Source organism: Felis catus, chromosome A1 (genome assembly GCF_018350175.1).
Source record: "Felis catus isolate Fca126 chromosome A1, F.catus_Fca126_mat1.0, whole genome shotgun sequence".
Classification (NCBI taxonomy): Eukaryota; Metazoa; Chordata; class Mammalia; order Carnivora; family Felidae; genus Felis; species Felis catus.
Genome location: NC_058368.1, coordinates 17,255,251 through 17,282,776, shown reverse-complemented (window position 1 = coordinate 17,282,776; position 27,526 = coordinate 17,255,251). Strand labels below are relative to the sequence as shown.

General features: G+C 38.3%; 1 protein-coding gene across 5 annotated transcripts in view; it reads right to left on the bottom strand.

Annotated features, from left to right (window-relative positions):
• The window catches only part of FREM2 (FRAS1 related extracellular matrix 2), a 165,040-nt gene that overhangs the window by 126,067 nt on the left and 11,447 nt on the right, over window positions 1-27,526 (bottom strand). The window lies entirely within an intron of this gene.

Sequence of the window (27,526 nt, the reverse complement as noted above, 5' to 3'; positions counted from 1 at the left end):
TTTCCGATTCTGTGTCTCCCTCTCTCTCTGCCCCTCCCCCGTTCATGCTCTATCTCTCTCTGCCCCAAAAATAAATAAACGTTGAAAAAAAAATTAAAAAAAAAAAAAAAGAAAAAAAAAGTACTCTTTGGTAGAGAGAGTTGACTGAGAATTAATCCAAGTCCTTTCATTAGACTCAAGATGCTAGAAATAAAAGTAGTCCAAATTCCTAGTTTGATCGAGAATTTAGTGATTATTGAAATAAAATTTTAAAACTCACAATCTCATGGAAAGAGCCCAAGTGTCCATCAATTGATGGACTGATGAATGGATAAAGAAGATGTGATATATATAATGGAATATTATTCAGCCACAAAAAAAGAATGAAATCTTACCGTTTGCAATAACATGGAGGGAGCTAGGGAGTATAATGCTAAGCGAGGTAAGTGAGAGAATGGCAAATACCGTATGATTTTACTCATGTGGAATTTGAGAAACAAAACAAACAAGGAAAGGAAAAAAAGAGAGACAGAGTGAAAGTAAGAAATAGACTCTTAACTACAGAGAACAAATTGATGGCTACATAGGTGAGGGGCGTGGGGGGATAGGTTAAATAGGTGATGGGGATTAAGATATACACTTCTGATAATACCAGGTGTTGTACAGAAGTGCTGAATTACCTATATCGGACACTATATATATATATATTATATATATATAATATATATATAATAATATATTTATAATATAATAATATATTTATATATAGTATATTATATATAAACTAATATAACACTGCCTGTTAACTAACTGGAATTAAAATTAAAAGTTAAAAAAATACAAAAAAACATAAAAGAAGGTTAATGTAAAAAAAAGAAAAATAATAAAAATCACAATCCTGGTGATGCTGGAGTGATAGAAATTATATGCTATTATATTCTTGAGGCTATGACAAATTCATATTCTTTTTGGACAGCAATGTGGGAATACGTTTCAAGGATGACATATAAATTTTTATCACGTTATCATTTCATCAATAAATTAGCAGAAGGGCAGTGACACATGCACAAAGAATCCATCATTCGATCCCATAGTGTGCATCATGAGCTTTGTCCTTTGGTATCACCTGAAAAGGAAAATGTCTGTGATCAAATGAGGATGGGGAATTCTGAGTTAAGGTTTTATTTTCTTCAGGACTTTCAAACTCTGTGACTCTTTGGGATGGGGATAAAGTAAGCAGCATTTTCAAACTATATTTGACTATGAAACTCTATAGGGAGTATCTCACGAGCTGGGCATTTTGGAGAACATATTCATAGAAAGGATAGGGCGGGGAGTCTCTGTGGATGGTCCTTCTAAGTCACAAAGCTTCTGTTCCCTGTTATGTGACCTTCTGAAGAGCCCAAATGGAGAACATGATAACTGAGGCTCATTGTATAACACCTGTAGTACTAATCATGTTTGGTGAAAACGGTAACAGTGTAAGTCTTGGCAAAGACAAAAGGCGCCTTTATCTGGTCCTTATCAGAGACTCAGAAAATCACTAGGTAGAAAAAAATAATACATAGTATTCTGCATTATTTACGGTCTCATGTGCTCTCCAGGGCAAAGCTTCTCAGAGGATCCTAGCCCTGAACATACTATTTATGTGAATCTAAGTATAACCTGAAACTCACTTTCTTCATCCAAGAAATGGGCCAACAATATGTCCAAAATATGTTTGTAAGGTTAAATATGGCTTACTTGAAAGTTTTGGCAACGTTATTGTTGTATAATTGTCTATTCCTAAGCCATGCTCATATAATGAGCTTGAATTAACTTGTAATTAAATTGAAGAAGAATATCATTAATTTTATAGTTGTGAATTGTTCTGTTTTTTTTTCCATCACAAAATTACCTAATAAAATTATGAAATACTATTGGCAGAAGCAGAAGCAAAACAGGTCTGAAGAAAGGAAGATATTGAGATGCTTTGTGGAGCAAAAAGCATGAGGACGTGGCAATAATTATTACAGACATAATACATGCCGCCATTGTAATTTACTTGGTGTCCATTCATACATGTATCCACTACGTTTTATTAATAGCTTACCATGTGTCAAGAGCTATGCAAGGTGCTAGACACAGTGGTGAACAGCCATGGTCCCTGCTCTCAGATGGCCCGCAGTATTTTATCTATAAAAGTTTTCAAATGCATTTGAAGAGCAGAGTGTTGATCTGTATTTTTTTTAAGCATTTAAAGTAAATGAATAGAACAATACGCTACTGAGGGAGATCCTTTTAAATTTACTTATATTGATGATATAGTAAAGATTTCTGTCTTAGACTCTAATCTAAAACCTAAACACCTATGATTTAGAGGTGCTTTGGTGCAGTAGATGAAGTTTCTGGTTGAGTACAGTTGAAATTATATCTAAGGCATAAAAACTACCTCTAATAAGCTTTGGGGAAATAAAACAATACCTTCTTTGCACCTTAATTAAAGTCAGTAAAGAATCTTACTTTGTCAGGCCTGACAATTACCACCTTTCATTTCAACTGTTTTAATTAAAATACCTAGCAACTTGGCAGACGTTTTACCGATTAACTCAACCACCACTTAACTCTTTTAGAAACATCTATCAGATTCAAAATTAAGGTGCAGCAACAGCTGTATGTCCATCATAAGCATAATGGGTAAATGTTTTTATTTCCTCCACCCACAATCCTATGTCTATGCTAAAACATCACATAAGAACAGTTTGGGCAAAGGGTGGGGTAGGAAGAAGCAGCTGTGATTTCTTTGAGCCCCTCGTGGCCGTGATCTTCACTAGTGGAGGGAAAAAAAAACAATAAAAGGAAAAAAAATATTTCTCACCTTTCTTTTGGATGCATTTTCAAGCATTTACCAAGGGGATATGAGATAGTGAATAGTTCTCAACCTTTATTTAATGGCTCCCTTCCCGTCCCTCCCGCCACTATATACATGACAGATACCCCTTACAGATTCATACGTCCAAACCTATACTGTCTCTATTTTTGATGCTCTGGCATCTGCGGCCTTGCTGCTGATGGGGAAAGAGACTGCCCCTCCCAACCAACCAACCAACCAACCAACCAACCAGGTGAGCTGAGCCAAACTGAGAAACACAATGATTCCAGGTTCTCATAACGTCACATCTAATCACCCCTGCAGTCAGCCTCTCCTGTTTTTTTTTTTTTTAAATTTAATGTTTATTTATTTTTCAGACACAGAGAGAGACAGAGTGCAAGCCGGGGAGGGGCAGAGAGAGAGGGAGACACAGAATCTGAAGCAGGCTCCAGGCTCTGAGCTGTCAGCACAGAGCCTGATGTGGGACTTGAACCCACAAACTGTGAGATTGACTGAGCAGAAGTCAGATGCTTAACTGACTGAGCCACCCAGGTGCCCCTCTCCTGGTTTCTTAATTACATGAATACATTTATTCAAATGTACATACATTTGTGTGCAATACATTTATTACAAATACATTTATTTTTGGCTTAAGGAAATTTCAATTTTTTTTTTTTATCACTTTCAACAGAAAGGGTCCCGGTAGACATGAGTGATGATGCTGCTCTCATAAGGATAATTTGTATTTTACATAAAAAAAAAGAAATTGGAAGTTACTTCTTCCTGGGTCTCTGCCATGTATACAGGAGTATCCAAAAGGATGCACAGTATTTGCCGGGTCTTGAAGAAGGAAATAATGATGACTGGAACCAAAGTCCCAGAATTCTCCATAAGCAACCCGCCATGTTACAGATTTCTGGGAGAGCTGTTTAGCAGGAACTCTCTATTACAGAATGAAGATTTGTGCCCCCTCCCCATTCCTATGTTGAAGCTCCTAGCCCTAGTGTGATGACATTTGGAGATGGGGCCTTTGAGAGGAGGTTGGGGTTGGATGAGGTCATGAGACTGGGCCCTCCTGTTGGAATCAGTGGCTTTGTCAGAGTAGAAAGACAGATCTCTTTTGGTCTTGATACACATGCACTGAGGAAAGGCCATGTGAGGACATAGTGAGAATTTGGCCATGTACAATCCAAGAAGAGAGCTCTCACCAGGAACTGAACTGCTTGGCACCCTGATCTTGGACACTTGTGTGCCTCAGTCGGTTGAGTGTCCAACTTCAGCCCAGGTCGTGATATCATGGTTCGTGAGTTCGAGCCCCGCGTCAGGCTCACTGCTTTCAGTGCAGAGCCTGCTTTGGATCTTCTGTTCCCTTCTCTCTCTGTCCCTCCCCCACTCCCACTCATGCTCTCTCTCTCAAAAATAAATAAAACATTACAGAAATTAATTAACTAGAAAAAACTAAACTAAATTGCTTTTTGGCATTGGTTGCTTAATCTCACAAATGATAGTAATAAACATCCCTAAAGTTGGGCTCTGAATTCCAGTACTAGTGTGAATTCTGTCACATGCTGGCTGTGGGGTCTTGGTTAAATTACTTTATCTTTCTGAATCTCTGTGTCTTTAAACTGTAAAATATTTTATCTTAGAATGTTCTAATGAGAGGTGCCTGGGTGGTTAAACGTCTGATTTCAGCTCAGGTCATGATCTCAAGGTTTGTGAGTTTGAGCCCCACATCCGGCTCTGTGCTGACAGCTCAGAGCCTGGAGCCTGCTTTGGATTCTGTGTCTCCCTCTCTGTCTGCCCCTGACCAACACATGCTCTGTCTCTGTCTCTCAAAAATAACCAACCATTGAAAAAAAAAAACAAAACAAAAAGAATGTCCTAACGAAAATGAAATGAGATAATGCATAAGGCGTAGAGCAAACATTAAGCCAAGTTTGGTTCCTTCTTGTAAGCAGGGCTGACTTTCCATCTGATGGCCATTCCTTCTTACTGTACCTCCCACTACCATCCCCAACTAGTTGTCGATACTATGTAACACACAGGACATAAGAAATAACAATCTAAGGCACAATCTTTCAGCCTGGATGCGCTGGGTCATCTGACTCAGCAAGTAAGTAAATATAAAAGAAACACAAGCCTAACTCCAGAAACATCAGCACTATAATAAACACAGTGTTAGCAGAGCAAATAAAAACACGGATTCCACCGTTCTTATTGTGCATACAGCCTCTATTACTTACTCTTGACCTTGGGCAAGTCACTTGGTTGTACCTTAGTCTCCTCACCTGTAAAAAATGGGGATAAATAGCAGACTCTACTCTTAGGATGGTTGTGAAAATTAAGTAAGCTATTAACTACAAAGTGCTTGGAGCGATGTCTGGATTCCAGCTCTACAGGAAATGATGTGAATGATTACGTTTCTCAATTCTCCCAGAGTGGCACATAGCTAGTACCATTGTAGATGCTTGCTAACAAAGTCAATTCACTTCATACAATGGATACTTTCAGGCATTAGGGATTAATCCTTTCCTGGAACCCCAGGTGAGAAGGGACGGATATAGAAAGAGCCCAATAAATGGTGGTCATTACTGAAATTTTATTTAGGAGATAGCGAAGGTACAATTACATCACAACTCACACCCGGCAAGGATCCTAAAAATTCCTTCCACACATTTCTTAACCAAAAGTTTTTCCTCCCCATTCCTTATCCCAATTCACCAGAAGCTAGCAATGGACATTTTCTTTATGTAAGTAGGAGCAGGGGAAGGATTTCAAACAGTCCTAATTTAATTCAGTATTTCCAAATATTTCTTCTTCTAATATTTGACAAAATAAAAAAGGTATGCCTGTGTTAGCAAGCTCTACAGAGTGCTTACTGTGTGCCAGGCACAGATAATAATTCATTTAAGATGAATAAACAAGTTGACTGTGGCACGCCTCCCCAGGTATCTCCAGCTAGGTTTGAAATACTTCAAAGCGCAAATTTTCAACATTCAGCTAAAAATTTTGCAAACCTCTTCAACAGATTGTCAGAAATGACGAATATAAAGCACTTGAAATCTCGTGTTTGATGTTAACTCTGGATCATAGATTGAATCCCTGAGGTCATTTGAACAGGCAGTAGAATGGAAAACGTATTACCAGTTATAAACTTGGCTTAATTATCTTTACATCATCGTTTTAAAAAAAAAGAGTTTCTCAAAATGTGCTTCCAATGTCAGTATCATTGATACCTGCCTGAGCCCCGCACTAGACCTGCTGAATCGTATGCTCTGGGGGTTGGGTCCATTCGTCTGCTTTTTAACAAACTCTCCAGGCTATTTTGATGCATGATACGATGTGAGAAGCATGGCTCAAGCAATACAGACTCAGCCTAGTCGGTTAAATAGGCATTAAAAAAAAGAAGTCACAATTTCAGGCAGGATTGTAAACCTACTTTTTCTAAATCAGTGGTTTGCAATCTTGGCTGCTGGAGGGACACATCAATGCTTGTGTCCCAGCTCCAGGGATTCAGATTCCTGGGACTGGATTTTTTAAATCTCTCCAGGCCATTGTGATATCTGACTAGACTTGGTAATTTATTCTCTCTAAGCCATAGGTAATATACAGGAAGGATGGAAACTATCATCATCTTCAAACTGTATTTTCAGGATTTAACTTTCTGGCACTGGTAGCTTTTGGTATCACAAGGAGATAATGAACCTGTATTCATTCCACTACAACACAAGTGTAAATATTACTTAATTTACATTCCTTAGAATAAGATTTGGCAAATTTCATCAGAATGACTGGATTCATCAGCGCTAAAGATTATAAAGAGCTAGGCTTGCCTCAGAAATAAGACAATGAAACAGTTGATATTTTTCCCCCTGCAGGTTCACAATTTGTGGATAATTTATGCCTGAATATGCAGAGCCTGGCCAACCACTCTTTTTCATAAAATATGTTATTAAACTGCCTTTTGGATGAGTCTCAGCAGAGGTCATCTTTGATATACTCATTTGGCTTGGTACAGGTTATGGGTCTGTTCTGCGGTAAGGACCAGCTTGCCATTGTCCCACAGCAAAGCACCTGCCAGGAAGCTATTTGGCTGGTGTCGTTTCTCTCTACCCCGGGTGGCTACCCGAGGCCATCCCTGCTCTCCTTCTAGTGCGCTGTCTTCACCCAAGGCTGGGACTTTGTGGGGTTGCTCTCTCTCACCCTTTCTGTCCCCTGCCTGTGCTCTCTGTGACTTTCTTCTGACGTCTTGCCAGTTTATTTTACTTTCCTCAAGGTCTGGGGACATCTGGATTTGATTTCAATATACTGTCAGCCAGCAAGATTGTTTTTTCTTCTGGACCTACCAAACACACGATTACTTTACTAGTCACAGCACGTGTATTCATCGCAAGTTGTGATCAGAAATATCTCCATCTACTTCCATTTTTAAGGATACCCTGAATGATACAGGATCCATATTGAGGAGAGGAATAATGCATCTTAGAAACAGGACTCCTTCTTTGGGACCCCGAACCCCTGGGTACCCTAACATTTCCCTCCTCTCCCCAGGGAGGTCAAGAGACCCCATGTTGTCCAGATTCAGCCTTTCTCCCTCCCTTTTGAATGGTTTCTCTGTCCTTGTTCCTTCGGGATATTTCGTTTTGGTTCATAAAGCATTTGCAAAACACTTTTCAGCATCTTCAATTGGCAATTCAGTTCAACTGGGGATTTTAGCTTTCTACCCTGTAGGCTCTGGGCTGGAACACTACCCTTACCCTATTCTAGCTCAGGATCAGAGATCCTTCCTGGGGGTAGATACCTAATTTTACAGGGGTATGACTCAGGCAACTTTTTTCTTTAATTTGTACAGATCACTCTGGTCTGAATTTTTAAACCTAAGCTTTTATATGTCAATATTGACCCCAAATTAGATACAAGTAGAATCTGTTGAAGCATGTGTAAGCCCTATAACTGTAAGCAATCTGTCTTGCACATGCAAATAATTGAAAAAAAAATCGTCCAATTGAATTGGCTGCATTTAGTGTCAATGTCTGTAGACAAACTTCCATCTCAATTCTGGTTGATAGTGGGCCAGTTGATTTTCTTTACAGTTAAACTGTCAAGTATCAACAAGATAGTAGTAAATAAAGGTTAATAATGGAGAAAATACATCAAAGAAAAGTTACAATGCTGTTTGTGCATGTCTCCTATCCCTAAGTAACGGGGAAATCCTACCACTAAAACTAGCTCTGGGCCAAATGATGTAATAGGCTAGAAAGAAAATTAGCATCATTACACTTCCCCTTTTAATGACCTTTTTTATTATCCCTTTCCCTTACTTCCTGCCCCTAAAATGTTCTCTGTGTACTCAGCAAGCTGCTGATAAATCTTTTTTTGAGGACCTCCTAGAAATCCTTGATGACTTTTGCATATGAACCTCAAAGACACTAATTCTAATGATAGAAATTCAAGTATTAGGGAAGGCAGTGGGTTAGATATTTTTGCACAAGAGGACCTATCTTATGCCCCTTGGATTCCACCAACATATAGACAAAGTTGTACTTGACTCATCACTTCTCTTATTTCCTACAAATAGGATGGCTTTGGCAGGCAAAATAATGGCTCTCCAAAGAATTCCACAACCTAATTCCTGGGACCTGTAAATATGTTAGTGTATGTGGCTAAGGGAAATTATGACTGCAAATTAAGTTAAGGGTGCTAATGAGCCAACTGTGAAATGGGGAGATTGTCCTGGAATATCTGGATGAGTCCAACATCACCGCAAAGATCCTTTGAAGTGGAAGAGTGAGCAGAAGGTCAGCATTAGAGAGATTTTTGAAGATGCTACACTTCTAGCTTTGCAGACGGAAGAAAGGACAGACCATGGGCCAAGGAATGCAGGTAGCCTCTAACAACTGGAAATGGCAAGAAAACAGATTCTTCTCTAGACCTTCCAGAGGAACACAACCTTGCCCGTGCTTTCGTTTCTGCCCAATCAGGTCCATTTTACAATTCTGACTTCCAAAGTATAAGACAATAAATTTGTGTTGTTTTAAGTCACTAAGTTGGTGGCCATTTGTTATAGCACAGATAAAATATTAATACAGTAACTTTGAGAAATTTCTTTCAATTCTTTGAGTTTCACTTTCTTCCGAAGTACAATGGGGATAATAGAAATCACTGATTGCTTTTATAGTAACTCAGTGAGTTGACTTGGGAAATTTCTTGTCACATAGAAAGCATTCAATACATACTGTTCCTTACCTCTTCTATCTGCTAGCCCACGACTGACTGAACTGCCACCATAAATCTTGCAATGATCGCTATACTGAGGGCATGTAATTAACAGATAATTGTCTAACAGGTTTTATAAAATAATCTCTTAAATGTATTAGTGTAATTTTTTATACTGAAGGAAAGGGAGAGAAACTGGTATTACAAGAGCCATTAGCAAATACTAGGAAGCTCTGTTTATGCACAGCTTATCATTGGAGGATGTAAAATGACTTCTGAGCTAGTAGATGCTCTGAATAAGCACGCCAGGAATTCAGAGTTCAAAAGATCATTACAAACCATACTTTCTTTCCATTAACACTAAGAGGGAAAAGGAATGCTAAAGGGGGTATTGGTGTCATCAGCTCTTCGAAGAAACAAGAATGCAGCTTGATTCCACCTGTTAGCAGTGGAAGTGAAAATGTAGATGGACCCAAAAATATCTTTTCACCCTGGAGGGGGGGGGGTGCCATAATTAGTCATGTTAATTGCATTAAAGTCATTTAACAACTCATCTCCTAAAAATACGGACTTTAAAAAATGTCTGCAAGTATTTAGATAAATGATAGAATATAATTATACAGTGGTATATAAAGCCATCATTAAAAACCATTGTAGATCTATATTTATTGTTCTAGAAAGATGTGCAAAACATGCTCTGAATTTGGAAGCCAGGATTCAGACTGGTGTACACGGAATGATGCCTTCTTTTTTTTTTTTTTTTTTTTTTGGTAAAACATGTGATATGGAAAGAGACACAGCTAATGCTAATCGTGATTTTCTCTGGTGAGTGAGATTATGACTCATGTTATTTTTAGTTCTACATTCATGAATTCTCCTATCATGAATATGTATACTTGTGTAAAACCTTAAGTACATGCTATTGATGAAAACTCACTATAAGAGTCTTTCAGGTTGTAAAATGGAAATGTCTGTAAGAAAAAGCTCTTAATTTTCTATATTTTTATCAAGATACAGATTTAGCCATCTTTAAAAGATCATTTCCTCAAGTGAAGCTTGAACCCCAGAAATTTAGAATCAATATCTAATCGAGTCTCACCCTATCTAATAATCAGTTTTAACTCTTGACAACGGCCAGTCAACTTGAATACTTGTAGTGACAGAAAGATATCATGACATGACAGCTCACTTCAATTGCAGACTGCACATCACCACCAGTCAAATCATATCTTTCTCCTACTTCCAAAATTTGGCTGTGGTTCCAAACTTAAGGTACTTAAAGTCATTTATAACCAAAGCTCTCTTTACTTGGATGCACACCATTGGGAACAAATATAAAGAGAATCTCGTTAAAACTTGTGTGTGTGTGTGTGTGTGTGTACGTGCGCGTGCATGAATGTGTGTGTTGGGAGAACAAGAAAGAGCAGATATGATTCCTGAGCCAAGGACGTGGGAATAGGTGTGAGGAAAGGGGAAGGAAAGAAGGAAGATAGAAAAGAAGGCCTATATGAAAATATGCTATGTTGATGTTAGGGAACCCCAAAGGTGTTTCCTAATGGTTTGGGGGTATGGGAATAGCTGGGTACAAGCTGATAAGAATTTTGCTTATGTATATCTATTTCTAAGTAATTAAAAAAATATGAGTATGGTTGACACGCAATGTTACGTTAGTTTCAGGTATACAACATAGTGATTCGGTAAGTCTATATGTCAAGCTATGCTCACCCCAAGTGTAGCTACCGTCTGTCACCACACAACATGATTACAATACCATTGACTGCATTCCCTCTGCTGTGCTTTTTATTCCCATGATAAGCAGAGAAACATGAAATCATACTTTAAAAAAGGGAAGGCAGGAATAAATGTGTTGATTGGTGAAATTACAAGTAGGTGTAATGGTGAGAAATCCATTTGAGGGAGAATATAAGTAGACCGGGGGAAATAAAATAGCGAGCATCGGTTGGGGTCCCAGAGTGACAGACTGTAATTGCATAACCTATAGCATGGTCTAGTCGGTAGATAAAGGAAAAAAATTGAAGGTTTTGAGCACGTGAGTGACAAAAGTATTATAACAAGGAAAGATACGTTAGTAATAATAGTACACATCACAGGCTCATTCCATTATATATTTGCTTTCCTTGTGTCAGGTAGTCTTTGTAATCTCGCTGAGAGACTGCTACATCAAAATTATGTTCCCATTTTTATAGACGGGAAAACAGAAGCGTAAGGGACTTGAAGCGTAACACAGGTTGATGGACTTTCCTGCTGTCATTCATTCCATTAATAGGTGGCAAAGGGGAGAGCTGGGCCTAAGTTTTCTGAGTCCAAATCCAGGGTGAACCCCAAACCCCATTGAATCACAAGTGCCTAGCTTCCTCTGTGAAGTATTTTATTCAGGAGGAACTTGAAGTTGGGGAGACTGGAGAGGAGAGACAGATTAGAAACTACTAGAATAGTTCAGCAACTCCAGGTACTCGGGTGACTTTCACTGAAGGCATGGAAGGGATCCAGTGAAAGTGTGCAAAAGGAAAGTAGCAGGTTGTAGGGACTGGTTAGCTAGAGGATGGGGGAGGAAAGTTAAAAGATGTTTAGATGATTCCAAGGACAGACATACCATGAAAAAAAATTGGGAATGACACAAGAGCAGCATCAGATAAAGCACCTTATAACTACAGTCAGAATTAAATGCCCGATTAGGGGCGCCTGGGCGGCTCAGTCAGTTGAGCGTCCGACTTCAGCTCAGGTCACGATCTCGCAGTCCGTGAGTTTGAGCCCCGCGTCAGGCTCTGGGCTGATGGCTCAGAGCCTGGAGCCTGTTTCCGATTCTGTGTCTCCCTCTCTCTCTGCCCCTCCCCCATTCATGCGCTGTCTCTCTCTGTCTCAATAAATAAATAAAAACGTCAAAAAAATAAAAAAAAAACAAAAAACAAAAAATAAATGCCCGATTAATTACCGTCTAAGGGTAATTCAGAATATAAGAAAATATTTCCAGCCTTTTTTATATTATTGCTTAAGAGGCCAATTTTGGAGCTAGTCACAGGAAAATGTTACTAACTAATTAAGGTATAAAACTGGTCCCAAATAGGAATATACTAGGATCCTACTCAAGCAAGATGTGGATGTGTGAGTGTGTGTGTGTGTGTGTGTGTGTGTGTGTACCTGTCTGCCTTAAGTAACTGATGGGATAAAAATAGAAATGTATACAAAATGCTTTCTGAATTCTAACAAATAAAGACCATTAAAATACTAAAAGGGGGTCTATATGGATACATTATCCTTGGGGAAGAAATAAGAATATGGCAGATCCTGTATTATACTACCTTGTAGATTCAAAGAAGTCTTAATCATGAAGTCAGTTGTATCTATTACTTAAAAACAAAACAAAACAAACAAACAAATTAAAAAAAAAAAAACTTGGGCCAAGTAACACAATCACCGTGGATTAAGCAACTACCAAACAAGTCATAATCATGTTTTTCTAGAACAACACAGAAGAGCCCTTAACCACAGCCAATGTATATACCGTATGCTCCCTGTGTTCCCTGCTGCTTCTAATTCTTTCATTCAGTTTCAGAAATTCACAAGGTAGCTGCTGTATTTAAAACTGTTTGTGGTTACTGTCAGTATTTGTGAATAGTAATAATAAAGGGTCAAATGCTCTTTCTACTTCATGTTTTGTAATTACATGGATTCAATTCACTTCTCTTTTTTTCATATAAAAAAAAACCACTTTAAAAACTCTAAGATGAGGGGCACCTGGGTGGCTCAGTTGGTTAAGCATCTGACTTCAGCTCAGGTCATGATCTCACAGTTCGTGGGTTTGAGACCTGTGTCAGGCTCTGTGTTGCTAGCTCAGAACCTGGCGCCTGCTTCGGATTCTGTGCCGCCTCCCTCTTTTCTCTCTGCCTCTGTCACTCATGCTGTGTATCTCTCTCTCTCTCTCAAAAATAAACATTCAAAAAATGTTTATTGAAATAAACATTCAAAAAATTTTTTTAAAAAAACTCTAGGATGATTTTTAATTTTTAAAAAGTATTTTAAAAAACTATTAAAAATTCAAAAATTAAAAACAACCTGTTTTTTTAAACTACCTGCACATGAATAAAATAGACTGGTGATTGGATCAACACACTGAAAACTTTGGGAATATTCTACTTGAAAGACAATCCTTTCTCTGAACTCTCAAAATCAAATGTCTATCATTCTGAAGACTCTATAACAGACGGTCTTCACATTCATTACGTATATTTGCACAGTGAATATTTAATCAAGCAGGTGAAAATAGAGACTCAAAGATGGACATCTTGAAAAAGGGACTCATTTCCAGTATTTCGACTTTGTCACGCCATTTAGCAACATCGTTTATCTAGAAAAATCGCCAATATAAAGTACTTTGATAATCCATTTTATCTCTTACAGTGTTACTTTTCTCCCAAATTAAGTGAAATTGACATTTAATTGACTTGGTGCTTTTTTTATGAATGTTGCCTTTTACTACATACACACTTGAGGTGGACATGGGGAGGGGTGGTGGGGGGAAGGGCTCACTGGTTGTCTCTGTTCCTGTCAAAGTCATGTAGCAAAAGGGGAATGAAGTGAGTCTATTAAGATAAGGGTAGAAACTCATTCCATTCTCGATGGTGTCTTAACATAAATCAATCAGATTCAGCATGCTTATTATAGTAAGTAAGCTAAAGAAACTTCAGCTGAAATGTCTAAAGGCTAGATCTGTAAAGTAGAAACATATCCATACGCATAGGAAGAGAAACTCCATTTTATAATAAGCAAGACAGAGTCTGATGTCACCATAAAAGTCTATGCAAAGAATCTTGGAAATGTATATGTTTCTATACACTTATGTGTGCTTGAAAGATATTTAAAAGCAAACACAAGCATCCACTTATTTTGCATTTTTTAAACTGGCAAGACTGTTCTATATTCCTTTGGATCCCTCTCTTTACTTCTGAAATGACTCCACCCACAGCTTTAAGAGAAAGTGGTAATCAGTTATTTATGTTCAGTGTTTATTCATGGCTTCACTCTACAAATATTTACTGGACTCCTACTAAGTGCCATGTAGAAACTAAGCACTGGACAAGGAGACATGGATATAAACGAAGCAGCTCCTGCAGTGGAGAAGCTTTATCAACACAAAAATATATAAAAGACTGCAGTGCAGAGTGGCCTGTTCTGAGTGGGTATACTGATAGCTGAGGTGGAGAATGCCTTCCGTGCTGATTAATAGATAGACAGAAAGATCATTTAAAACTTTGCAGAATCAAGATTCAAGCCCAAAATGCTTCGAAGAACTCATATGGTTCACCAAGGTATTACACTGCCTCTCACGAGTCCTAAGGTATTAAGTTCTACCTAATTAAACCTTGCTTTCTGGCGAGTGATTTTTTGGTAACTTTGTCTATAAATGGAGATATTGAATATATTAGAGTCTCATATAATTTGTAAGTCTTAGAAATAATTTGGGTGTCATTGATTAGTTTAAGAAAATCTCAGAGTAGATTTAATACTATGGACAATATCATTGATGTTAAGAGCAATTTTCTAGGAGCACCCAGGTGGCTCAGTTGGTTAAGTAAGCATCTGACTCTTGATCTCGACTCAGGTCATGCTCTCAGTGAGTTGGATCCCCACGTCAGGCTCTGCACAGTTCGTGCTCTCTCTCTCTCTCTCTCTCTCTCTCTCTCTCTCTCTCTCTCTTTGTGTCTCTCAAAATAAATAAATAAACTTTTTATAAAAAGAGAAGTTACTACCAACTGGAGCTACAAGTCACTTGGTAACAACCAGTTTAAGGGCTAAATCATTGGAAAAGTTTGATCCTATGCCAACTCATGGCCCAGGAAGGGTGTCTTTTAGCTTATGAAAGCTGCTTTAAATAAAAGATGGGGTAAAAACAAAAGATATTTAAATTATTAGTGAGTTGATGAGTAATTGGTACTATACCAATACACTTGTGAGAACCTTTAATATTTTACATTGCATAGTATATTAACAACCTTATACATTATACTATATATTATTTCTGCTGCCACATCTTTCGCTTGGTAAGTGATATATATATATATATATATCACTTATATATAATGTACATATATATATGTATGTATATATGTATGCCTCTTCAAGAGACTCAGGCCAGATATTTCTCCCTGACTTCTTCTACCCTTGTGCTTAGGGTCAGACATCACCACCTCTGTGTTTCCATAACTACTCATATTTGTATTCAGGGATGATATGCAAAGTGTTTATTTATAGATCCATATATTGATATATAAAATAATTTAAATCATACCAATTGCTATATATAAAATACACATATATATTACATGTGAGTGTGTATATGTATATGTACATTATACATAATGTATCATTATATATCATATCATATCATATTATATCATATTATATATCATATAATATCATATATATATGATATATATGATATAATATGATATATATATATCATTATATATCATATCATCCCTGAATACAAATATGAGTAGTTATGGAAACACAGAGGTGGTGATGTCTGACCCTAAGCACAAGGGTAGAAGAAGTCAGGGAGAAATATCTGGCCTGAGTCTCTTGAAGAGGCAGGAGGAAGGATATTCAGGAAGAAAGCGAAAGAAAAGGCAGAGCACAGGACGTAGCATGGCATGTGTGGGACTCCTGAGTAGGCTGGGTGGCTGGACAGATCACACTTGGTCAGTACGGACATCACAAAGGGTCTGAATTTTGTCCTGTGTTTAACAAGACACCATGTGACAGCTGGAAAATAAAGATGACATCAGATTCGCATGTCAGAAAATCAGCCGTGACAGCAGAGGGGAAGACAAGTTTTTTGTGTGTGTTTTTGTTTTTATTTTTTTAAAGACAATTCAAAAATCACATTTGTAATTTTAGGTAACTATGGAAATGGTATATCTGGATCAGAGGGGAAAGCTGCAAGAGACAAAGAAATCCATTAGGAAAATCACATTAGAAAGAATGTATTCATGCAGCGCCTGGGTGGCTCAGTCAGTTGAGCGTCCAACTTCGGCTCAGATCATGATCTTGTGGTTCATGAATTCTAGCCCTGCGTTGGGCTCTGTTCCGACAGCTCAGAGCCTGGAGCCTGCTTCGGATTCTGTGTCTCCCTCTGTCTCTGCCCCTCCCCCACTCACGCTGTCTCTTTCTTTCAAAAATAAATAAACATTTAGGGGCGCCTGGGTGGCTCAGACCATTAAGCGGCCACCTTCAGCTCAGGTCATGATCTCACGGTTCATGGGTTTGAGCCCCGCGTCGGGCTCTGTGCTGACAGCTCAGAGCCTGGAGCCTGCTTCGGATTCTGTGTCTCCCTCTCTCTCTGACCCTCCCCTGTTCATGCTCTGTCTCTCTCTGTCTCAAAAATAAATAAACGTTAAAAAAAATTTTAAAAATTTAGAAAAATGTATTCATTCACTCATTAAGCAGTTATTGAACATCTACATGTGCCAGCAATGAGGATGCGTCAGTGAAAAGCAACACTAGGAATCTTGGCTCTCACAGATATCCGATTCTATGCTAGTGGGGGAGTGGCTAACATTTACATGGCACTTCTCTGTGCCAGTCAGTATTTTAAGCAGTTTACATCTATTAAGTCATTGAAGATAAACCTCAACATGATTCTAATGGGATCACCGGGAATGGAGTTAATGCAGGAATCTGTTTCAACAGAAATTCGGAAAGCAGGTAAAATTAACTGGATTTAGTAACCTGATGGACACGCATGGTGAAACAACATGACTCTTGAGCTTTAGGTAGCGAGGGTCATTTTTTTCTTAGCGGTTAATAACAATTTCTGAAATGGTTACATGTACCCCTTTCTTAATTTTATAGCCATGATGCAGTGCACTTAATTTTGGGCTATTTCTACACACAATAAAGTAAGAGAAGAATTATGGGAACACAGAATGGTTCTTTTCTGTCTCCTGGATTTCTGAGGTCTACTGACCAGTTTGACCACTTTATTTTCAATTTCTGAAGTGGCTCTCTTGAGCTAAGCTTGAGAACACTGTTTTCTGTGTTCTCAACTCAGGCCTCTAACAGTTATATAAGTGGAGTTAAAGGTAGCAGGTGGGGGCTTTACCAAGATGAACTAATTAAACCTTTCTGCACCGAGTTAGCCAGCCAAAAAAATGGAGAGCATGTACTCTGCTGTCTCCGCCTGGAAGAATGTAGTCAGAGCTTTCTTGAAACAAAAAGGAAGAGAATCGTGTCCTGGCTTCCTTCACCAAAAGATACTACCGAGGGTGCTGTTTTCAAGCTTAGTTCAAAATTAACATAAAGAATATAAAAAGTGTTTTAAATTGAAAAACACATATAGCTTATATAATTATTTTCCTTTCATCGTTTTCTTCTAATTTCTTATACCAATAATACTGACATCTTTTGCAAAAAGTAAGTCTTATTGTTAAATAGTGGCTAGCCATAACTGAATAATTCATTTGGGGAATTTCTACCATAACAGCTCTGTAAGAATTCTAAATGTAAACATCCAAAGGTACCTTGTTTCTTTAAGGTACTTATTCCTTCAGTAAGAAATTACTTATATACAGCTACTAGGCATTGACTTTTTGATTCTTAGGGGCAGAACCAGATTAGTAAATCAGTGACTTCAGTAAGTTTAAGCGAACTGTCCTAAAACAGAATAATACTAAAGAAAAGTATTTATTTTCATTTACACAAACATTTTTGCTCTTAGGAAATGTACATCATTATATCAGTCTACATTTGTGAAGCAAGAAAAAAGATACCTGTTTTTATGTGTGTGTGGCTCACTCACCCTTTTTCACCAGGCCTCACTAAATTTTATTTTTCCTTATTTGCAATCAGGATTAGGTATCACATTTGTCCCTTTGGCCTCACTGGATTATTACAGAAAGACACATGGCTTTAATACTTATTTTATCACTGTCATCAGCTGGTTAGACTTGCAGTCAGAACTATCACTTAAGCCTCATATTTGCTAAATCCAGATGCTTTCGAGTGCTATTTTTTCGAGTTACTATATTTAACCTTCAAGTCTATAAAAATTAAGCTTCCAGTTATTAAAAGGAAAAAGACATGTAAACTGAGCTGAAGGGACATGGTATTTTGTATTTCCATTGTTTCACCATAGGGAACACTTTGTATTACTAGTTTAACAAAAACTTTTGTTTCACCATTTACTAACAACGAAATAACCTTGGAAGACTTCTTAGCCTTTAACCTCAGCAGTATGGAGGTGTTCACCACTTTTCCACTTGCATCCCTGTATTATCTCGTCTCTCCACCCAAAACAAATAGTCAAACTTTACAAACAGCTGCTATGAGAAAAACAAAAGATACTACCGAAGGTGCAAATTTCAAGCTTAGTTCAAAATTAACATGAAGAATATAAAAAGTGTTCTAAATTGGCGCGTCTGGGTGGCTCCATCGGTCAAACGTCTGACTTCGGCTCAGGTCATGATCTCACAGTCCGTGAGTTCGAGCCCGGCATTGGGCTCTGTGCTGACAGCTCGGAGCCTGGAGCCTGCTTTGGATTCTGTGTCTCCCTGTCTCTGACCCTCCCCTGCTCGTGCTCTGTCTCTCTCTGTCTCTCAAACATAAATAAATGTTAAAAAAAAAAGTCTTCTAAATTGAAGACCAAACATAGCTATATAATGATTTTCTATTCATCCTTTTCTTCTAATTTCTTAGTACCAATACTGACATCCTTTGTAAAAAGTAAGTCTTATGTTAAACAGAGAGGAAGAGGAAAGAAAGAAAAGGAAAGAAGGAGAAGAAATAGAGGAAAGAAGCAAGAGATAAAAGAAAAGGAAAGAAAGAAGAATCGGAAGAAAAACACTGGAATCCGTCAGAGATGTAACCTCAAAAGCCTCACTGGCTACCTGCACGGTCATTACTATGCAACGGGAAGTGTGCCGCATGAATGGTCCTATTTCCATGAATTATCTTACTTAATCTTCAAAAGAACCTTATTAGCCAGCTACTGCTATTGTTCCACGTTACAACTGAAACCGAGGCCACAAAAGATTCAGTTACTTGGCTCGGGGGGTCACATCACCAGTTACTGCAAAGGGCAGAACCAGTATTTGTTCCAGTTCTAACTCCGGAGGCTCAGCTCCTAACTGCGATGGAAGGGAAGATAAGCAGGGTCAATAGGCTTGCCTTCCTGTATGCACATTTCAAAGTAAGGCATCTCATAATTATGATGTCCAAAATGACCTCCTAATTTCCTCCCTGAAATCTGTTCTATGCCCCCTTGTCTTTTCCATCTCAACGAGTAGTGCCACTGCTGTCCTCTGGCAGAGAAGCCCAGAATTGTGCTTAAGTTCTCCCTTTTCTCCCATAATCCAATCTGTCAACAAGTCCTATAGACTGAGATCCACAATTATATCAAGCCCGTCCTCTTTTTTCTGTCTCACATCTGTCTTACTGCATCAGCCTCATATTGGTCTCCCTGTTGTCCCCTTGCTGTTTCCTCTGGATCCTCCAGGGCTGCAAGCGTCATCTTCTCAAAACGTAAATTGCAACAAGTTACTCCCTTGCTTTAAAACGATGGGGCAGTAGGGATTCCCTTGGCCTTAGAACAAAATCTAAATCACTGTCCTGGGTTATAAGGCTCTGCACCATCAGGCTCCAATCTAGCTCTCCAGCATCGTCTTGCGTGACACTCTGTTTGTTAGCTAAGCTCCAGGCAGGTTGATATTCTTCCGGTCACTTGAGCACAGAGAGCTCAGTGCCTTCGCACATGCTCCGTCCCCCCCCCCCCCCCCATGCTTGGAACATTTCTTCCTCCCTTTTTCCAGTGGCAGCTTCATTCCATCCTAAATGTAAGCCTAAATATCACCTCTCAAAAGCCATTCCTGACAGCTGCATCTCTACCTTGGATTAAATGATAACCTCCTTAATGTGGTAAACACTGTATAAAGTTTTATTGGTCTATTATTTTATCATCTGAGCCTATTGGAACCTCGGTCAAAGATCACGACAGTGATGCTCATCCCTGTTTTCCCTGGATCCCACAGACGTCTGAAACATGGGTGCTCCAAAAATGCTTGTTGCCTAATTCAATAAATAAATGAACAGGGGACCTCTTTTTCGCAAGTAGGTTTTGCCACAGAAGCTCTGACCCTTTTTTTTACACTGCATTGTGATTCTCTTTGTATTGTCGTAGGCTCAAGTGAATATAGGACCATACCAATGACAACGATGTACTACACCATTGAATACTACCTTCTATTTTTCCCAGCCACCCAGAGCAAACTTAAAGAGAAAGAATAAGATAGAGTTGAGCTCTGTAATATATACCACAAATAAATATTTGATGTGAGATTATGACCTTTTAATAACCTGTGAAAGATTTTCTTAGTTTTAAAAGGTGACTATCATCGCTTTTGAGAGTAAATACAGAATCACGCTAAGCCTCTAGAAACGTGACTAATAAGGATTCATATTCACCAAAAGATTGAACAATTTAAGAAAAGTTGCCCTTAAATTAAAGCCAGTAAAACAGCATACCCACATGATGTATAATTTTGAAATGAACGTAACCAATAGTAACTGATAACATTTAGTTTATATTTTTCTATCGAAAAGGTATGACTTCTTTCATGGACACAGTACAGGTACCTAACAGCCATGCTTCTAAAGGCAGGCCTCTGGTATAGAAAGACCTTGATGATCTGAACAATTCTAAACTGCTCGTCGAAAAGAGAAAGGCTTCCAAACTTTGAGTCATAGTAGCCAACAGCCCTTGCCAGGCCCTGTATCCTAGTAGATCTTATGCCCTCTCGCAGATTAGAAATATTTGTCTCGGTGCCTGACGTTACTTCATCTTCTTATTATAACTCCCTAAGGCACCAGTGTCTTTCCTCTGGTTCTCACGTCACTAGCGATTAATTTTATTGCCAAAGAATGCTTGCTTTTCTCTCTAAGCTGAATGTGTCTGTATAATCTTTTAATGCTTGTACTCAAACCTCCTTTTCCGACTTACTGCACTTAGTTGTATTCTTCCAGCCTTTGCTTTAAATTCCAGCTACGTGTCCGTAATGACTTTGCCTCACACCCTGAGTTACTGGTCACTTTCAAGCAAAAACGTGTGGTCCTTGTAACTAGAATGACGAGCTCCAGTCTCCTTGTGTCTGAGTTTTCAGTCATCAAATATGGAATAAAAATCTGAAAGCCGTGTCCTTAACTGACACTTCATATAAAGAAATGACTTTGCAGCTCTATTATGTCAAGATGCTATTTATGTCTTTCAATAGCGTATGAATTAAAGACCTTGGCGAACGAAAAATCGGGCACCAAAAGACATACTCAAAGACGGAGGCAACAAATGTCTGGCTCTGGACCAGATACGTTACAACGGCCAACACGGGTATCATATCCGACGCCCCAGTTTTACTGCCAAACCAGGAGACGGAACTCTCTCAGACTGTGCTCCCAAGTCACATGCGAGTTCAAGTGAGGAAGCAGCAAACCAATTTTCACAATGGAGAAAAAACTAGGGCTCCTCCTACGGGGTATGTCAAGCCAGACAGATGATCACATATCCCACTGCTTTCTTATGCCCATCGAGAAACGTCTTGGATCTGCTGCGGCGGGCTTGAGACTTAAAACAAACATATAAACAAGAAACTAATAAAAAGTTATGTAATGACATTTCAGTGAGGAATGAGGATACTTTATGCTCTTAGAGCTTTCTACTTCTCTGCCTGGCCTAATGTCTATCACATGAGGCAAAAAATTGAGGTAACTAAAAATACCTGAGTTAAGTGGTGCTGACTTTAAAATTATACTGATTTATAGAAAATGTCTACTGCCCTTTAAATTTTAAAGGCATTCCATAGTTTATATAATATACTGGCAACTTTTTTTTTTCTGAAAAGAATTCTTTAAGAATAGCAATGAGCTCCAGGGGTGTCTGGGCGGCTCAGTAGGTTGAGCATCAGTCTTCGGCTCAGGTCATGATCTCGCGGTTTGTGGATTCGAGCCCCATCTCGGGCTCTGTGCTGACAGCTCAGGGCCTGGAGCCTGCTTCGGATTCTGTGTCTCCCTCTCTCTCTCTCTCTGCCCATCCCCCACTCACACTCTGTCTCTGTCTCTCTCTCTCAAAAATAAATAAACATTAAAAAAAAAAAAGAAGAAGAAGAACATGAGCTCCAATCTGGTGGTTCCTTGGGAATCTGGGAATCTCCTCCGTCTTAAGTATATTTCACTGAAGGTTCCAAAGGAATTTTCACAGCAGTTGGTTTCATGTGTTTAAAACTGTGAAAGCTTTACTAAAAATCTTTCTTGGTGCCACAGGGATTTAAGTTAATGCTAGGATGGGGGATGCTCTAAAGGAATGCCAAGGGCCACTGGTAATTGTTTAGAGGGAGTTTTCTTAGAATATGATGTAATTGATCTTTATGTAAAAAGGGAGCTTCTTTTTCCCATTTATCTATTTATTCATTTTAATATCTGTTAAATACTAACCCTTGTTTTCAACCCTGGGGAGGCACTGTGCTACAAACATTAATGACATTAATTAATGACATTAATTTTGATCTGAAGGAGTTCCTTCGCTACAATGGAGGTCTTTACATTAGCAAATCATCAGAATACACCATTGTTGTTGTACCTAAGGGTAACAGTAGAAGCACAAAGAAGGGCACGGCTAACTTAGTCATCATGACCTTGGGAGCAGTTCTGGAGATGAAATGCCACTTAGCCAGGTATTGAAGTGTGGGAAGGTCATTAGGGTTGAGGGCAGGACGTGCCTGGAGGAGCAAGTGAGACCAGCTTTCGCATCACAACGAAGAGCTAGAAAAGTTCTTTGGAGAAAAGACTAAAAAGGGACAGATGCATTTGCATGTTAGAATACTTGCAGACCGTTGAAGGCTGGGATGAAATCAGATAAGAAGATGTTCCAGTAGGAACAAGATAAAAGAATACTTGCTTTCGTCTTCTGCTAAAATGCTGGAGCACTAGCTCTCCAATTAGACTTCAAAGAGGCGATTATCAAAGGACGATGTCTTTTCCAGGTCTGTAGTATTATTGTATTGAGCTCCCCTCAGGGTGACAGAGAGGATGAAGCAGAAAGGAATGAAAGACGGGTTAGCTAAACCCACATGTGATTGTTACATGGCACCTTAGCTGCAGCCCGTAAGGAGAGCACATTTCATAACTTCCGAGTTTGACCTTATAAACTGTAAGTGACAATCTGCAACTACATAGGATATCCCTGGCCCCAGAGTACCTGGATGGATGGCCTTTTGATGTACTATTCTCATATTCTTCACTAATATTCCAAAAAACATATTTAATTACTAAATGATCATTTTAAGAATTACACTATGATGGACTCTATCACTTAAAATTTTAAGGACTGCATTAAATTTTAAGGACTGCCATTACTGAAAAGCTCTTTATGTTTATTGGTCATGGAGAATAATTTCTGCTATTTGAGTACACGGTGACATTAGTATGCCTGTAAGGTTTTTGCTTCGGTCGAGCTGTGTCTTCAGTGGAATGCTGCACCCTGTATGGCTCTAACTACATATTCACAGGTTTTTCCAAAGTGTTTTCTCACTTTGTAGCTTCACAAACATTACAGAAATATACCTGTTTCATCATAACTCACATATTTGGTATTTTTAAAATTTCTTCACAATTTAATTGATAAAATAAGTAAAAAAATAGTAGATAAATAAGTAAAATTAGATAAAATAAGTAAAAAATCAACTGTAAGGTTGATTTGATTTGTGCTTATTTGAACTCTAGAAAGGCTATATATTTTTACATGTATTTTTAAAAAGAATTACAGTATGATATCAAAAAAGAATACTGTAAGTTTGAGTACACAGAGCCATTAAGAATTCTAAAATAAAAATTCACATTTCGTAAGAGACAAAACTTTTTGTCTGTGGACACATCCTACTCTGATTTCATTCTCATCTACTAAGCATTCCTAAAACCCTGGTCAGGAAAACCCGGAAAACATTGAGTGAACACCCCTCCTCACTTATCCTGAGTAAGTATAGAAGTTACTGCTTGCAGAAAGGATCCTGGGATTCAAATTGGCCTCTAGTTGCCTGGTTATGACACTTGAGGAAAGTGCCTATTTCTGTGACTCAGTTTCCTCATCCGCCAAAAAAGAATAGTAATGTTTTTGTTTGTTTTTACGAAGCTGACAGGAATGCTATGAAGACAAAATTGCATAAACCATAATAAGTCATATATAAGGTTTAAGATCTGATTGAAAGAATCCTAAAATATAAGAATCTGTGTGTGTGTGTGTGTGTGTGTGTGTGTGTGTGTGTGTGTGTATTACATGCACAACCAACATTCATTTATTAAATCCAAACGCAGTAGAACTCCCTGAGGTAAAATCCTGAAATTATCTATTCTTCAAATAAAGTCCTCTCAGCCCTGTCATTTGGTAACAGCCCCAAACTAAAAATTAGTAACTGTGTCCTAAGCACCATCCCATTAGTGATGGGTGGTCCTAATCCATTCTTACATCATAACAAGATTTCTGTGGCTAGTCAGTGTCTTATGATAATATAATTAAATCGGAAACAAGGGCTTTTAGCTTTCTGCTTTCCTAAATCTCTTCTTGACTCCTGAAAGCAAAAGTTATATTTTATTTATTTTTTGGTTATTCAAGGACTATGTTTGCTCCAGTAATTTCCTTAGTCACTGTCCTAAAAAGCAATCTTTGAGGACTTGGAGGAGGTGAATTTAGTGGACTGAAAAGAGAATTGGAGTAGACATTTCTTAATTTTATGGCCTCCCAGATGTGAAATACTGGAGGCATTTTGTGTATTTCGTGGAGAAGCTTTATCGTTATGCTTCCCATCGTTGTATAAAAGAGGTGATAATACATCACTACAGCTGAAGTTGATAGTCAAACCCACTAGTCCAAAACGTATGTCATCACCTAGATGGGAAGAATAAGTTACTCTTGAGAGAGGTCTGTTACTTCCTGGACAGATGGATGCATTTGGAGAAGTTACCTATCTTTTCCGAGACCCAGATCACTCCAACTAAACAACAAGAATAGTGCTTGTTCATAAGATTCAAGTACTTTCCATAATTCCCGAGGAATACATATCTTTGAAAAGTGTCAAAACATATTATATATGTGTCTTCATACACATGTATTGTATTACATGAAACGTATATGTTAAACTTGAAGATTTTGAAAATAAAGGTTCATATTACAGTCTATAAACATAGATTTTTTTTGGAGTATATTTTAATTAAAATTATTGACTGTCTTACCAAGATATTAACTTGGTAAGACAGTCAATAATATAGCGTATAACATATAATATACTGTATAATATACTGTTATATTACATGTAACTGAGTCAAAAAAATCAAAATTCTTAGTTTAATATTATTTTTACAGAAAGGAGAGATATCTTTATTTTCTCTCTTTCCACAAATACTGCAAATATTTTTTTTATTTCTCTTTGGCAAAATACCTCACACTTCCCAGAGAAGTAATTTCATTCAAGATACTCTTTAAGTTAAACAGTATTGAACTTCTCATTCAAATATTAGAGTATTTTACAAGACAGTGCAAAACCCCTACAAAAATAAGTATCATATTAAAATAATTTTGAAATATATATATGAATTTTTATTTTTTCTTTAATCCTGAGGTTTTCTGTGTTTATTCTGCTAGAGGGAAGTTTTCTTATATCAGGTGAATTAAGATAAATTCTGTTCCGTAGATAGTTTGCCAGAATCTGCCTAAGCCCCATAAGTAACGCCATGTCAACGGTGAGAAGAAGGGTCAAGAACAATATCTCTGGAATTTTTCTCTCTCACATGAAACTCCGGCTCTAAAAAAGCCCCCGAAATGATTTATTTTCTATTTCCATAAACACAATCCTTAGACGCACAGCCACATTTTCAGCAAATCCAAAAATAAACTCAGTTTCTTCAGCTAGCCATTCCTCGCTTACTATCTTGAAATATGATACAGCATAATGTTTTCTAAAGTTTAAATACAAATCAAAATTTTAAAGTAAATGTTACCATTCCATTAACTAGGGAGAGAAATGTGCCAAATAATAGAGCAGGCGTATCAGACCGAGACTATAATAACTGAGGGAAAAAAGCAAAATATTAAAAAAGCAAAAGCTAGGGGCACGTGGGTGGCTCAGTCAGTTAAGCGTCCAACTCCTGATTTTGGCTCAGGTCACGATCTCACAGTTCATGAGTTCGGGCCCGGCACTGGGCTCTGTGCTAGCTGTGCGGAACCTGCTTGGGATTCGCCGTCGCCCTCTCTCTGCCCCTCCCCCTCTGTCTGCCCCTCCCCAGCATGCACGTGCTCTTTCTCAAAAACAAATAAATGATTTTTATTTTAAAGTAAAAACTATAATATCTGAGAATTGTAACCATTTGCTTTCAAGCCATTTTTGGCAATTTTAAAGAAAATCATACTTTTGCTATTGAGGTATTTTCAGTCATTCCAAGTGACAAACACGGGGCCTTGAACCAATCATTTAGTCTTTAAATTTTGATCTACTACACAGATTTACTTCTGAGTTCCACTCAAAGTTTACTGACAGTAGGATTTCCCATTTGAGCATCAAGATTCAATAAACACATTATTTTTTATAAATTGGCGTCCTTCTTAGAATTGGTTTCATACTAAGATTTCCTTTGTCAATACAAAGAATATTAAACTATGATTTGGTTACTATAAAAACAAAGGCATCAAATTTATTAAACATCTGGACTATAGGGAAAATCACATAGTTGAACCCAAATTAACACACTTTTTTGCCTCTCTGGCATGTATCCGACAGATGTCATTTTTCAAGGCTGTGATCACGTTACGCCCAATGATATTTTAAACAAATGGCCATTTAACGCTTCAAAAAATATGGAGGGTAAACATGTCATCTTTTTGAGATAGATGACATAATTATATTACTTTAAAAAAAACATCATTAGGGGTGCCTGGGTGGCTCAGTTGGCTAAGCGTCCGACTTCGGCTCAGGTCACGATCTCACGGTCCGTGAGTTCGAGCCCCGCGTCGGGCTCTGGGCTGACGGCTCGGAGCCTGGAGCCTGCTTCGGATTCTGTGTCTCCCTCTCTCTCTGCCCCTCCCCCAGTCACACTCTGTCTCTCAAAAATGAATAAACATTTTAAAAAAAAGGGTTTTTTAAAAAGTATCATTAGAAAATAGATGACTGGATCCAAATCCTTTCTTTTTCCTTCCTTCGTCTCTTACACACATACTCCCACCCCCACTTCCTGTGTCCTGTTCACACAACACATGTACTTCCTGAGGTTCTTTCGCTTCTCCTGAGAGCATGAGAGAACAGAACATCTTTATGATTAATCTAGAAGTGGCCAGTTTTTCTCCCAGCCTGTGGGATCGGGAAGAGAACAGAAAAGAGAGTGAGCAGCGGCGGGGGCTTTGGGGGGAGTAGTGACGGTGACCTTGTGGAGGAG